Source organism: Lathyrus oleraceus, chromosome 6 (assembly GCF_024323335.1).
Source record: "Lathyrus oleraceus cultivar Zhongwan6 chromosome 6, CAAS_Psat_ZW6_1.0, whole genome shotgun sequence".
Classification (NCBI taxonomy): domain Eukaryota; kingdom Viridiplantae; phylum Streptophyta; class Magnoliopsida; order Fabales; family Fabaceae; genus Lathyrus; species Lathyrus oleraceus.
Window position 1 is genome coordinate 125,273,797 of NC_066584.1, and position 16,171 is coordinate 125,289,967.

The following is a 16,171-nucleotide window of genomic DNA, read 5'->3' on the forward strand; positions in this document are numbered from 1 at the left end:
TTCTTGCAAGAGTATTTTCCCGCATCTGTGTCATTGCGGAAAAGATATGAGATCTTAAACTTCAAACAGAAAGAGGGTGAGTCACTAGGAGATGCCTACAAACGATTCAAGAGAATCCTAGTGGCTTGTCCTACCCACAACATGGATGAAACTGAACAAATGCAAATGTTCATCAATGGTCTTCGAATTCAAACAAGACAAATCCTTGACTCAGCAGCTGGTGGCTCAGCCAACTTTGCAACAGCCACCGGTATGAAGAAGATAATTGAAGCTATTGCCTCGAACGAGCATTTAGAGTTATATGACAGGGTGTCAAGCAAATCTGCAGTTATTGACTTGAATCTGGAAACAAATAAACAGGTGAAAATTGAAGAAGCTGTTGCTGCAGAGGTAGAGAAAAGGCTGAAAGCACTAAACATAGGTGCTCAGAAAGTTGCTCAAGTGCAACAGACACCGAGTGAAGTGTGTGACATCTGCAATGGACCACACAATACTGTTCATTGTTTTGCAACACCGCAGCAAATCGAAGATATAAAATTTTTAAAGCAGAACAATCCCTATCCAACACGTACAATCCGGGGTGGAAAAATCATCCCAACTTTGCATGGAAAGATCAAAGAGGGAACGTGCAACAGCCGGCACAGAGTCAATATCAAAATCAATATCAGCAGCCGCAACAACAGGTACCTAAGAAAGCAGATTGGGAGATCGCAATTGAAAAAATGGCAGCTCACAACATCCAATTCCAGGAAGAAACTCGAAATAATCAGAAGAACACCACAACATCAATAAAAAATCTTGAGATTCAGATGGGTCAAATTGCCCAACAGTTAGCGTCAAATTCCCATGCACCTGGCACGCTTCCTAGTGGGACAATCGTTAACCCCTGTGATCAAAGTCACATTAAAGTTGTGGTCACCAGAAAAGGAAAGGCTAAGGAACCACAAGTTGACGAGCAGGTTGAAGAAGAGGGATTGTTGGAAGTTGACTTGGAGATTAGAGAAGAGCCAAAACAGACTGAAGAAGTGTTAGTCGAGTCGACAAGCCAGCAAGAGAAACAAAAACCAAAGATCATTCTCCCTTTTCCGACAAGAACAAAGAAGAAAGATCTCCATGAATTTTTTTTTGAGAAATTCTTAGAATTATTCAAGAAGCTCGAGATCAACATACCTTTTGCCGAAGCTCTGGAACAGATGCCGGTCTACGCCAAATTCATGAAAGACATCATATCAAAGAAAAGATCGATCAACAGCGAACCAGTCATGCTAACTGAAACGTGTAGTGCTATTTTGCAGGGCCTAAAAATTCCGATGAAGAAAAAAGATAGAGGTGCAGTCACTATTCCATGCAGCATTGGAGATAGATCCTTCAAGAAAGCACTGATCGATTTAGGAGCAAGTGTGAGTCTAATGCCCCTCTCAATTTACAAAAAACTTGGGTTAGGGGAGGTGCAGGATACTCGCATGACATTGCAGTTTGCGGATCATTCTATGAAAAGACCATATGGTATAGCAACAGATGTTCTAGTAAAGATTGATAAATTTGTATTTCTGGTGGATTTTGTGATACTTGAGATGCCGGAAGATGAGGAGATTCCTCTCATATTGGGAAGACCGTTCCTAGAAACTGGAAGATGCATGATAGACATTGAAGAAGGAACCATGACCCTCAAAGTTTACGATGAAAAGCTCAAAATTGATGTGAGGGATACCATGAAATTCAAAGAGGACGAAGGGGCGAGTAAAAGTATTGAAGTGCTAGATACGATTTTTGCTCAATCTATGCAGATTACAACACCCAAGCTTCCTTTGGAGAGAGTTTTAAGTTTATCTATTATAGAAGATACTGAAGGAATTGATGAGGAAGAATCCGAAGTGGTAGAAATGTTAAAGGAACAACCGCCTTGGGCTCGTTCCCGACCGCAACGTTGGGAGGAGCTTCGACCCAAAACATCTTCAGAATCAAAACAGGATGTAAAAAAGGGGATAGAGTTGAAACAATTACCGGAACATCTCAAATATGTTTTTCTTGACAATGAGGAAAAATGTCCAGCAATCATTAATTCAGGTTTGAGAGAAACACAAGAAGGAGAGCTAATCAAAGTCTTAAAAAAAATACAAAGGTGCTATTGGGTGGGCGATGGACGATTTGAAAGGAATCAGCCCGACAATGTGTATGCACAAGATTTTAATGGAGGATGATCAGAAACCGGTCGTCCAACCTCAAAGAAGACTGAATCCAGCCATGAAAGAAGTTGTTCGCAAGGAGGTCGTGAAACTTTTAGATGCAGGGTTAATTTACCCAATATCTGACAGTTCATGGGTAAGCCCAGTTCATGTGGTACCAAAGAAGGGAGGGACAACGGTGATAAAAAATGAAAAAAATGAGTTGATCCCCACCCGTGCTGTTACAGGATGGAGAGTTTGCATAGACTATAGAAGACTGAACACTGCTACAAGGAAGGACCACTTTCCTTTACCTTTTATCGATCAGATGTTGGAAAGATTAGCAGGTCATGATTTCTACTGTTTTCTGGATGGATACTCAGGGTACAACCAAATTGCTGTGGCACCGGAGGATCAAGAAAAAACAGCATTCACATGCCCATACAGAATCTTTGCTTATAGAAGAATGCCATTTGGGTTATGCAACGCACCTGCAACATTTCAGAGGTGCATGACATCCATATTTTCCGACATGCTTGAAAAGCACATGGAAGTATTTATGGATGATTTTTCGGTTTTTGGATCTTCTTTCGAAAATTGTTTGTATAATCTATCACTTGTGCTGGAAAGGTGTCAACAAACCAATCTAATTCTGAATTGGGAAAAATGTCACTTCATGGTGAGAGAAGGGATCGTGCTTGGTCATAAAATTTCCCATCAAGGGATAGAAGTTGACAAGGCAAAAGTGGAAGTGATCGCCAATCTCCCGCATCCTGTGAACGAGAAAGGTATACGGAGTTTCTTGGGACATGCAGGATTCTATCGGCGGTTCATCAAAGACTTCTCCAAGATCGCAAAACCTTTGACTAGCCTGCTTGTGAAGGATACTTCGTTTCTGTTTGACACGAAGTGTAACGAAGCCTTCGAGACTCTGAAAAATAAATTGGTGTCTGTTCCTATAGTGATCTCGCCTGATTGGTCTCTACCCTTTGAGATAATGTGCGATGCGAGCGATATAGCAGTGGGGGCTGTCTTGGGGCAAAGAAAAGACAAACGCCTTCACGTCATCTATTATCCTAGCCATGTGTTGAATCCAGCCCAGATGAATTATGCAACCACAGAGAAGGAGTTACTGGCTGTGGTTTATGCCTTTGACAAATTTAGGCAATACTTGTTGGGAACGAAGGTAATTGTTTATACTGACCATGCTGCATTGAAATATCTTTTTTCTAAACAGGACTCAAAGCCAAGGCTGCTCAGATGGATTTTGCTGTTGCAAGAATTTGACCTTGAAATTCGAGATAAAAAGGGGTGTGAAAACACCGTGGCTGACCATCTGTCTCGAATGTCTCCGATTGAAGAGACGGAAGAGGACTATCCCATAAAGGATGAGTTTATAGATGAAAGAATCCTCGCGGTGGTGGGTGTTCCTTGGTTTGCGGACTATGCAAACTACCTGGTAGGTGGTATAATTCCTGACGATTTTGATTATAACAAAAAGAAAAAGTTTCTTCATGATTGCAGGTTTTATTTGTGGGACGAACCATTCTTGTATAAGAAAGGGGTAGACGGACTAATTCGTCGATGTGTCCCTGAGGAAGAACAAAATGAAGTGTTAAAGGCTTGTCATGACTCAGACTATGGGGAACATTTTAGTGGAGACAGGACAGCCGCAAAAGTCCTCCAATCCGGGTTGTACTGGCCCACATTGTTTAAGGATGCCTAAGTAGTGGTGAAAGAGTGTGACAGATGTCAACGGACAGGAAATATCTCTCGAAAGAATCAGATGCCTCAAAAAGGCATGCTTGAGGTGGAATTGTTTGATGTCTGGGGAATAGACTTTATGGGACCATTTCCACCCTCATTTGGGAAGAATTATATTCTGGTGGCTGTGGACTACGTCTCAAAATGGGTGGAAGCCGTAGCTCTCCCCTCTAATGACGCTAGAGCAGTGGTAAGCTTCCTTAAACAAAATATCTTCTCCAGGTTTGGTGTGCCTCGAGCACTTATCAGTGATGAAGGAACACATTTCTTGAATAAGCTCATGGAGAACTTATTAAAGAAATATAATGTGAAGCACAAAATTGCCACACCGTATCATCCCCAAACGAGTGGGCAAGTTGAAGTGTCGAATCGGCAAATTAAAAAGATTTTGGAAAAAACAGTTAGTGCTTCACGGAAAGATTGGGCAATCAAACTGGATGACGCGCTATGGGCGTACCGAACCGCTTTTAAAACACCAATTGGCATGTCTCCGTACCAGCTGATTTATGGTAAGGCTTGTCATCTTCCTTTGGAATTGGAGCACAAAGCCTTTTGGGCATCCAAATTCTTAAATTGTGATCATGCAAAAGCCGGTGAATCCCGAATTCTTCAACTTCATGAGTTAGAAGAATTTCGTAATCAGGCATATGAGAATGCAAAGATGTATAAGGAGCAAACTCGGAAGTGGCATGATCAGAGAATCATCAGGAAAGATTTCTGGGAAGGACAATTGGTGTTGTTGTTCAATTCGCGGCTCAAGTTGTTTCCTGGGAAATTAAAGTCCAGGTGGTCCGAACCATTTGTCGTGCATAAGGTTTTTCCACACGGGGCAATAGAGATTATGAACCAAGACAATGGAGGTATCTTCAAGGTAAATGGCCAGAGGCTGAAAGCATATTACAGAGGCCAACAACCGGGTTTGATTGACCAGATGCGCCTCACCTAATGAGGTGGGCAACCGTCGAGCCATGCGACGTTAAACAAAGCGCTTCGTGGGAGGCAACCCACGTGTTCGATTGCTAACTTATTTTGTTTGTTTTTGTCGTTTCTTTTTGTAGGGGTGGGACATGTGTTGCAGGTAAGGAGAAAGAATACCAGAGTCATACTCGAGTCGCAGTGACAGGATGCCAGACCAAAGAAGCATTTCCGAATTCAGAAAATGTGAAAAAGAGGGGCATCAACACGGTCACCCGTGTGCTGACACACGGCCGTGTGAATTAAAACAGAAAATTCACACGGGTGCCCGTGTGGATTAACACGGCCGTGTTGTTTAAAACAGTAAGTTAACACGGACACCCGTGTGCTGACACACGGCCGTGTGAATTAAAAAAGAAAATTCACACGGGTGCCCGTGTGGAGAGACACTGCCGTGTTGTTGGTAACGGGTAAAAATTTCAAAAATTTTGGTTTTGGGTATTTTCAATAGTGGGCCCTACTTGCTTTTATATCTCTTCCACACCACTCATTCCTATTTTTTCTGATTTTGGAAACCTCTTTCTCCCTCTTCCTCCATTGTTAACCTAGGTTCCATCATACTAAGCTTCAAATTTCTCCTTGCTCCACTCACTTTCACATCAACTCACCTTCACAAAAAGTGTTCCCCTCGCTGTCCTCTACACAGTGACGGTTGCCGATTTCACTAACCTTTTCGTTGAATTGTTGAGAAATTGTTGTCAGGTACATTATGCCTCCAAAGCGTGCAAGCAAGGAAAAGGAGGTGGCCACGTCCTCTCGACCAAAGCAACGGGTTAGACGCTCTACAAACAATCATGGCATTTTGTTTGACCAACAGGAGCATCAAGAAAGGTATGCCATTCTAGCCAAGCGTAAGCTTATTCCGACTAGATATATGTGTGATGCCACCCTGGAGGAGTTAGGTTTGAAAGAGGAAGTGCACCGCATGTTCCACACCATTGGTATGTTGGAATATATGCAATTTGAGGCACCAACCTTCGCTCGGATAACCCTTGAATTTTTTAGTACGGTTGAGCTCAAGATGCGGAGAAGGTGGACAGGGTCGGAGTTGAAGTTTTATGGGCAAATTACTTTCCGCATGTTTGATGAAGATCATGAGCTGTCGGTTGCGGAACTGGGGAGTATTCTGAAACTCCCGGTATCGGGACCCGGATCCCCTCCGGACACTTTTTCTGCTGTTGATTTCTGGCAAGCTATTACAGGTAAAACGGGGTATAACCCCAGCTCAGCCAAGGCTTCTGGAATTCACAACCCGTGCTTTCGGTATGCACAAAAAGGGTTGGCATACACCCTGTTCGGACGGGGTGATAGTACTGGGGTTGCGGCAAAGAGAGAATTATATTTTTTGTATTGCATGGCTCACAATGAGCGAGTAAATGCAGCGGCTTTCGCCGCCAATCATCAGAAACAGGTGGGCCATGCAACTACTGGGGATATTTCTGTAGGTGGTATGATCACACAGATAGCGGGCCACTTCGGATATGATCAACTGCTGATGGAAGAGACTGTAGTAATGGGCAAGACTAGGATTGACATGCACACGCTAGTCAATCAACAAATGATTGCCATCAAGCCAACTCATTACGCGCTGATGATTCAAAATGCGGAAGTGCTCGCACTTCCGGCACCTGGATCCATTTGCATAGCCAATGCTGCTAATTGGTTGTACGCAGGTTCCGCCCAAGCAGAAGGGGAAGATGCACAGTTGGACCATGATCTCTCAGGTGAGCACATGGAAGAAGATGAGACCCACGGTATGCCGCCCCCACGTGATTCGAGCCTACCGAGTGAAGGCTCTTCCTTTATGTCGCAGGATCAGTGGGGTTGGATCCAGACGGAGATGGGAACTCTCCGCACCGAGCAGACCAGGCAAGGTGCGAAACTTGATAGACAGAGTGTGGAACTGTTCCGGCAAGGGACAGTCATGGATGATATGCAGGCCATGATGCAACGTCTGATGTTGCATTTTCCACACGATCCTCCGCCTCCTCCTCAACAGTGAGCACTGTAAGTCCCCTTCGCGTTTGACTTTAAACATTGAGGTCAATGTTTAGTTCAAGTGTGGGGGGGTTTTTCGCTTTTCATGTTTTATTTTCTTTCAATTTATTTTGTTTTAGTTATGTTATCATTATATTAGTATGTTTGTTTGTTTTGTTTGTTTTCTGTTCTTTTGGACTTACTGTGTGTACAGGGTGATGAGAAACGGTTGGACGAGCTCGGGGTCAATGGTAGTGGATGAATGACACCCCTAAAACTAAGGCTGATAAGGCACCCCGGAAGTTGATGCAACCTTGAGAAAAGAAGTCGGACACATTTTGGGGACACCGGACCAAGAAAGCGGTATGGAAAGACCAAGTTAGGAAAGAACCACATAACACGAAGAGACTTCAGAGCTTGCAAGCTAACCAACATGGTGAGATCACAAAAATCCAAACACGAAATATCAACATGAGAGTTCAGCCAGGTATGACTTTATCACTCTGATTTTGCGTATGTTCTGTTGACACGTCACAGCATGACAACACACACTGAGGCAAGTTGTTTGTTTAGCCAGGGCCTTTCTAGCCATCCCTATATGTATGCTTCCATTCGTAAAACCCCGTTGAGCCTTAGCCATTTTCTTCATTGTAAACCCCATGTTAACGTTAAGCATTATTCATCATAAAACCCCTGTTAACTTTTAATCATCCATTTCCTTTTGTGTCATAACTCGGTATGATTGTGTGAAGTGCAGAATGTGCAATAAAACTAAGTTTTGGGGTGGAAATCTTGAAAGAGAAGGCAAGTGCATAAGATGAGATCATACAAAAATAAGATGAGATCATACAAAAAGAGAAATAGTATGTATCTTCTTTAAAAAAAAAAAAAAAAAACAAAAGAGAAAAATGCACTTGCCGAGACCTTAGACTCTAACAGATATAAAATGCTCGAAAAATTTGAGTAGCAAAAGAGTCAAAAGAGTTTTTACCCCAGAGTATCCGTGATGCACGAAAAAGAGAAAAGAAAGAAAAAGTACACAACATGACTACCGAGTTCAAAAACCCTCTGTTATCCATTTTTTGTTTATCCCACCGTACCCAAGCCCCGTTACAACCTAAAAAGACCTCAAAAAGTGTGTGGAATCTGCTGTGGTGGTGACATTAGAATGTATTCAAAGTTAAGAGTCTGATATTGTATACTGTGCTGTGAGTGTACACACCTAACCCTGAGAGATATTGTGAGTGTGTGAAAAGCTTGCAGGTGAAGAGGTTTCGGATGTGAAAATGTGGTAAACTGCCTGAATCGGAGAGACCTGAAACTCGATTGGAAAGGAAGAACACGAATGTGAAAGACTAGGTGGCATTGTGGAAAACGAATTCGGGGGTGACCTTTGTTTGGACTCAATACATCACTTGAGGACAAGCAATGAGACAAGTTTGGGGTTGTGATCAGTCACCATTTCCATTGAATTCCCGCCGCTAATCCGACATATTTTCATCACCTTGGTAAGATTTATGTTTGTTTTTAGTTGCATTTGAGTCAAGTATCATGTTTTGTTGGTTTGATATTACATTACATTCGATTACGAATTTATGTCAAAAAGATCTCGTTTATGCTTCGTTTGGGTAGTGTCATTGTTCCAGGTTTAAAAGCAAGAATGGTGAAGTGCTGGACACTCTGAAGGACGAAAATATGACAGAACAGCAGGTCAACACGGCCACCCGTGTGCCACCACACGGCCGTGTTGTTGGTCAAGCAGAGAAAAAGATGAAGCAGAAAACAGAGATCAACACGGCCACCCGTGTGCCACCACACGGCCGTGTTGATTAAAACAGTGCATTAACACGGGCGCCCGTGTGCAGGGACACGACCCGTGTTGATGCTACTGTAACTGATGTTAAAATAAATTAATCCTGAGGAACAACACGGCCACCCGTGTTCCACCACACGGCCGTGTTAATTGAACGCAGCTTGGAAAACCTAATTTTTGCTGTTTGAACCGATTCTGCTCAGTAAGGGTAGTTTGGACCTTTAACTTGGAATAAGGTCATCTGAAACTATAAGAAGGCTTGGAAGAGAAAGAAGAAGGGACCTTTTGACAGACGAACAAAAGCATTACAGTGGAGAAGATAGCGAATACGACGGATTCGAAGACGGCGAGATTCAAGGGTAGCCACCATTGAAGATCAAACTCTCCTAATTCTTTGTAATGTCTAATCTTTACTTTATGAATTCTTTAAGTACTATGAGAGGCTAAACCCCCTGATGCTAGGGGGTGGTCCTGATGTTATCGTATGCTATGAATTTGAACCCATGATTCCTTAATTACTATGTTACGTATTTCAATTTAATTGTGTGATGTTATTATGCTTTTGTATCGGACAAATACAAATTGATCTATGACTTTCAATAACATAACTGTATTGTTAGGGTTTTCACACAATTGGGTTTATGAATGTATCATCTAGGACTAGTAACTTTCGTAAATCACCGTAAACTTTTATATTGCGTATGATTAACACCAATGATTAATTGAATGGACATTTGAGTAATAATTGGTAGATTAATAGTTTCTTGTGTAAGGACTTAGGCAAGAGCATTCTGAGGTTAGGTGATTGAAGGTATCATAGGTAGTAAGGAAATCAGGACAAACTCATAACCGACTAACTCAACCACTCACCCTAGCATCTTTTATCTTAATCAATTATTTTTACTATTTTCGTGTTATTATTCTCAATTCCACAACAACCCAACCATTATCTTTTGTTTAATAGAATCGAATTAAAATAAGTAATTCCTACGCAATCCTCGAGATCGATACTGGGAATAAACTCCTTATTACTACATCGGTAAAAATAGTACACTTGCTATTTTTCCGATCAATGATTCCCAGACCGAGACTAAGTAATGATAGTTGTTGATTATTTATGGAGGATGACGTCAATGCATCTTCAATTGTTTTGCTTTATAATTTTATGTTTCGTCGGACCTTAAATCAACTATTAGTCTAGTCCGGATAATAGCTCTTAAATTGTAACATCGGGTTGATAATATTTGCTATGTTTTTATTTTGTCATAAACTCAATAATCGTGTCTTGATATTATGTTTTGGATTCAAATTTTCTATTTTGAAACAACAGTGGAATGTTATGTACACCTTTGTGCTATTTTATTATATTCCTCAATTCTTTTATAAATTAAGAATTTTTTTTACCATGAATTTCGGGTGTTACATAAGTGGCAAATAAGAAAATAACCTCATTTAATACCGGAAGCCTATGGATAGAGGTTAATGATAATTTGACTTCTTTACGAGTCCATAGGGATGCAGAGGTCATTTCATATTTATGTAATGGTAAATGTTAAACTGCCATTATTTACTTAGCGGAAACACAATTTTCATAAATTGTGGTGGTTGAAACCGTCGTAATAAAACCAGCAACAATTTACCACATTTCTTGTAATGTAATATCAATGTGACGGTTTATCTCCATCGCATCCTAAAATCAATTTCTCATCCTCTGCCATTTTCTTCCCCAACCCGTCTCACATGTGCCGCGAGATCCATAAACATATAAAAATAATATTATTTTTAAACTAAATTAATAATAAAAAAATTTAAAAAGTTAACCACGAGAAATAAATAAATTAATCCTCTATGATAAATATATTATTTTTGAAAATATTTAATCCAAACTTTTAAACTTCAAAAAAAATTAAAATAATCATTTAAATCTTTTTTTTATTTTTTACAAAATGAATTATATAAAATAATAAATAAATTTATATATAATTTAAAATTATATATTAATTAAGAATATAATAATATTTTAAACATGATAGAGAATATGTTTGTTGTCTCCGTCTTTAAAATGTCTTTATTTCCATTCCTGCTGCAAAACAAAATTATCTTTTTGAATCTAAGACAAAAAATTCTCAGTGAAAATCTTTACTAATGCAAATTTACATTCCTAAGGATAATCGCATAAATACCTTAATTAAATAATTGAATAATACATTCACTTTTTTACAAATATAAAAAACGTTATGTTGTGTACACATTGCTAATAATTTTAAAAAATTAGGACCATAAATGGCACATTCTAGTGTAAAGAAAAGTCACATCCCTTTAAAAAAAACATGTTTTTGGCATATTCTATACAAAATAACACTAACACACGTCTATTTGGTGCACATGTACAAAATTTGTCTTTTATTTTTCCGTGAGCTAGTAGGATGCAATATCCCAAATTTTATGATGTAAACTTATTATAATATGCGAGGGAAAAAAGAAAAAAAAACTTATTAATTGTTAAATGCAATTAAATTTCTGTTATTTATTTTCAAAAATAATAGAATTTAATTGTTGGATCACTTTAGTTGTATTTTGAGTTGTATTTTTTTTTGTTATTCTCTCAATGTATAAATATTTTTGTAATATTTCCAATTCCAATTAATGTCAAAATTACTATTCATTCAATATCATTCTTGTTCTCTCCAATTCTCTCTCAACTTCATCTTCCCCAATTTCTTATCTTCCACCATTGTCAAACCTTCAATTTGAGTTTTATGTTCTAACATTTGGCATCAAGAGCTTTGGTTATTGATCATAATCCGCTGCAACAATGGCAACCGTTTCCAATGATCGAATTCCCACCAATCTCCCGATTCTTGATTCGAAGAACTATGATAAATGGGCGAAACAAATGAAGGTCTTGTTTGGTTATCAAGAGGTGCTTGAGATCATCGTCAATGGAGTTACACAATTAGGGGCAGAGGCTACCGACATTCAAAGAGCTACACACAAAGAAGAGAAGAAGAAGGATTACAAAGCCCTATTCTTGATTCATTCGTGTGTTGATAACGATAATTTCGAGAAGGTCGGCGATTGTGAATCGGCGAAGCAAGCATGTGAAATCTTGGAGAAAGCATATGCCGGTGTCGTCAAAGCGAAGGTTGTAAGGTTACAAACTTACAAGCGACAGTTCGAGTTAACACAAATGGAAGACAAAGAAATGATCAACGACTACATTACGCGCATTATCCGGTTAGTTAATCAAATCAAATCTTGTGGGGAAACGATTCTTGAGCAGAATGTTGTATCGAAAGTATTGTGTTCGTTAACGTCGTGTTTCGGCAACATAGTTGTGGCTATTGAAGAATTAAAGGATCTAACAACTTTGAGCAAGGATGAATTGCAGAGTTCGTTAGAGGCACATGAACAAAGGATGGATGAGAGAGGCGCCGACAAAGCCAAATCGGAGATTGCTTTGCAAGCGCGTTTCAATGAAAAGAATAAGAGGTCGAAAGGAAAATTTGTGGCGAGAGGTAAATCAAATTTTCATAATTTTGGTTCAAACGATTCGCAAAATTCAAAGCATTCGACGAGTGAAAAGGGTAAAAGTAGCTCCAAGGATAGTGGTCATAGAAATGGTTTTAAGAAGCGTGATGTGAGCAAGGTGCAATGCTACAAGTGTAGAAAGTTTGGACACTTTGCAAATTCGTGTCGTGGTAAATCGAATGAGAATCACAATAATGAAACCAAGGTTGCTAGGGAAGAGGTAGATGATGAGGACACACTTCTAGTAATGATTACGGAGGAGAGTTATGGCATTGCGGATGTTCCGGGCAGCAACTACAGTAGTGACAGTTTGCGGAACAGCAGATGTACCGTTCCGGAAAATAGCGAGAAAACACATTCGGATCGAAGTGCATTGGTTACCGTTCATGATGGAGTCCAAGGGAGAGATGAGTGGTACTTGGATTCCGGTTGTTCAACACATATGACGGGTCGAAAAGATTGGTTTGTGCAAATCAATCAAGCGGCAAAAAGTAAAGTCAAATTTGCCGACGACACCACTTTAAGCGCCGAAGGGGTAGGAGATGTTTTGATCAGAAAAAGGAATGGTGGACATTCAAGGATCAAAGATGTCTTGTATATACTGGGAATTAAGTGTAATCTTTTAAGCATTGGCCAATTACTTGAAAGAGGATACAAAATTCGTTTGGAGGACAAGATTTTACGCGTTTTGGATTCAAATGGTGTGTTGATTCTAAAAGCTTTGATGACTGCCAATAGAACCTTTAAGGTTGAGTTAAAGGTTATGGAGCATCGTTGTCTAGCTACCGCGGCAAGTAGAGATGAGTGGTTATGGCAGTACCGTCTTGGTCGCCTTAATTTTAGGGATCTAAGAATGTTGCAACAAAGTGAAATGGTAATGGGGCTGCCACACATTAGTATTCCAACTAAATTGTGTGAGGAATGTGTGAAGGCTAAACAACACAAGAATGTGTTTAGCAAAGATGCGGGTCGAAGAACCAAAGGCTTACTTGAGGTGGTATGTTCCGACGTTTACGGACTGATGCAAGTAGAGACTTATGGTGGCAATCAATATTTTGTTACATTCATTGATGATTTTAGTAGGAAGCTTTGGACATATCTTATCAAGAGAAAAGATGAGGTATTTGGAGTTTTCAAGAATTTCAAATCCATGGTGGAGCGCCAAAGCGGTCGGAAGCTCAAAATTCTCAAAACGGATAGTGGAGGTGAGTATACCTCTAGTGAGTTTGGGAAGTTTTATGATCTTGAGGGAATTGTACGTGAGGTGGTGCCTTCGTATACGGCTCAACAAGACGGAGCTGCCGAGAGGAAAAATCGTAGAATAATGAACATGGTGCGTAGTATGCTTTGTGGGGAAATTTGCTTAAGGAATTGTGGGGCAAGGCCGTGTCTACAGCCACCTACTTGTTGAATAGGTGTCCCACTAAGAAGCTGGAGAAACTCACACCGGAAGAGGCTTGGAGTGGCTTCAAATCGAATTTGAATCGTTTGCGCGATTTTGGATCGATTGCATATCGTCATGTACCAGACCAACTTCGAAAGAAATTGGATGATAAGGGTGAGAAGATGATATTTGTAGGATATCACTCTACTGGAGGGTACAAGTTGTGCGATGAAAAAAATCGGAAGATCGTCATAACCCGGGATGTGACTTTTGATGAAGTCAAAAGTGCAGAAAATGCAGCAATAACCGATTACCCTACTAGTAGTAATCGGTTACTCACAGAAAAACAGCAGCAATAGTTTTTTGAAATCACTGATCCGGAGGCTTCCGACACCGCTGTACCAGCACCTACAGTAGCGCAAAATGATGTTGTTAATAATGGTATACCAGTGAGGCAAAGAGCCTTGCCTCATAGACTCCGAGATTACAAAAGATTCCAAGATAACGAAGTGAATAACGATGGTGATTTTGTTCATTTCGCGCTTATGGCCGAATCTGAACCGGTAAATGAGGAAGAAGCCTTAAGTGATCCTAAGTGGATATGTGCAATGAAAGAGGAGCTGGAATCTATTGAGAAAAACGGTACTTGGGAGTTGGTCGATTTACCACTTGGAAAGAAATCGATAGGTGTGCGATGGGTCTATAAGGTTAAAGCAAATCCCAAAGGTGAAGTAATCAAGCACAAAGCTCGGTTAGTGGCGAAGGGATTCTTGCAACGAGAAGGTATAGACTATGAGGAGGTATTCGCACCGGTGGCTAGATTAGAGACTATTCGTTTGGTTGTTGGTATTGCGCATAACAACAATTGGATGGTTTACCAAATGGATGTCAAATCTGCGTTTTTGAATGGTCCTCTTGTTGAGGAAGTCTATGTGGGGCAGCCACCCGGTTTCGTGATGAAAAATTAAGAGATGAAGTATTACAAGCTACACAAGGCGTTGTATGGTTTGAAACAAGCTCCAAGAGCTTGGAACAAACGTATTGACGACTTTCTTATTAACATTGGTTTCAAACGATGTGTATCCGAGCATGGAGTTTATGTGAGATCGGATACGAATGATGGTGTTATTATACTTTGCTTGTATGTTGATGATCTCTTGATTACGGGCAGCCATGACAAGAGTATTTTAAGGTTCAAAGTGAGCTCATGAGAGAGTTTGAGATGACGGACCTTGGTGTCATGAATTACTTCCTTGACATAGAGTTTCACAAGTCAAAAGTAGGGTTGCTTATGCACCAAAGGAGGTATGCTCTAGATATTTTGAAAAAGTGTGATATGGAGCATTGTAATGCTTCTATTACACCTTGTGAGGCTAGAGTGCAGCTATCCAAAAGTGATGAGGAGGATGATGTCGATCCAACGCTTTACCGGATCTTGATTGGATCGTTACGGTATTTGTGCAATACGCGGTCGGATTTAGCTTTTAGTGTCGGTATTGCGAGTAGATTCATGGAGAGACATAAGGTGTCTCACTTGGCGGTGGTCAAGAGGATCCTTAGATATGTGAAAGGTACTCTTGGTTGCGGAATTCTCTTTCCCCCATCGGACACGAGACGTAAGTGCAATTTACTTGGCTACACCGATTCTAATTGGTACGGAGATAAAGATGACCGAAAATCGACGGCGGGGTACATCTTTATGTTTAGTAGTACACCAATCTCTTGGTGTTCGAAAAAGGAACCGGTTGTAGCACTCTCTTTTTGTGAGGCCGAGTACATTGCGGCGTCGTTAGGTGTGTGCCAAGCTATGTGACTTATGAATCTATTGAAGGAATTGGGATGTGGTGATGATGTTGCTACCACACTGTTTATAGACAATGTTTCCGCAATAAATCTTGCGAAGAATCCGATTGCACACGGAAGGAGCAAGCATATTGAGATGCGATTTCATTATTTGAGAGAATTGGTCGGTGATGGAAAACTTAGATTGAGCTATTGCCGAAGCGAAGATCAAGTCGCGGATTTGTTGACAAAGGGTGTGACAAATGATGTGTTCAAGAGGCTGAAGAAGTGCTTGAACACGGTGGACTTGGAGCAACTAAAGTGAGGTGGTGTGTTAAATGCAATTAAATTTATGTTATTTATTTCCAAAAATAATAGAATTTAATTGTTGGGTCACTTTAGTTGTATTTTGAGTTGTATTTTTTTGTTATTCTCTCAATGTATAAATACTCTTGTAATATTCCCAATTCCAATTAATGCCAAAATTACTATTCATGCAATATCATTCTTGTTCTAATCCGCTGCAACAATGGCACGAAACGTTTCTTATTCACCACACTGACGCCATTGACACTCTTCAACGGAACGTTTCTTATTCACCATCCTGGCGTCGTTGGGGGAGTTTTTCACTAGGGAGCATTGAATATTGTGAGACTTCTTTTTCTAGAGCAACACCTTTGTGAGAGACACACCACATATTCACCCAAAACCTTAAGGTGATAGGTGAGTGAGTTCTCTTACTTATAAATGCTCAAGTCTCCACATTATCAACCAATGTGA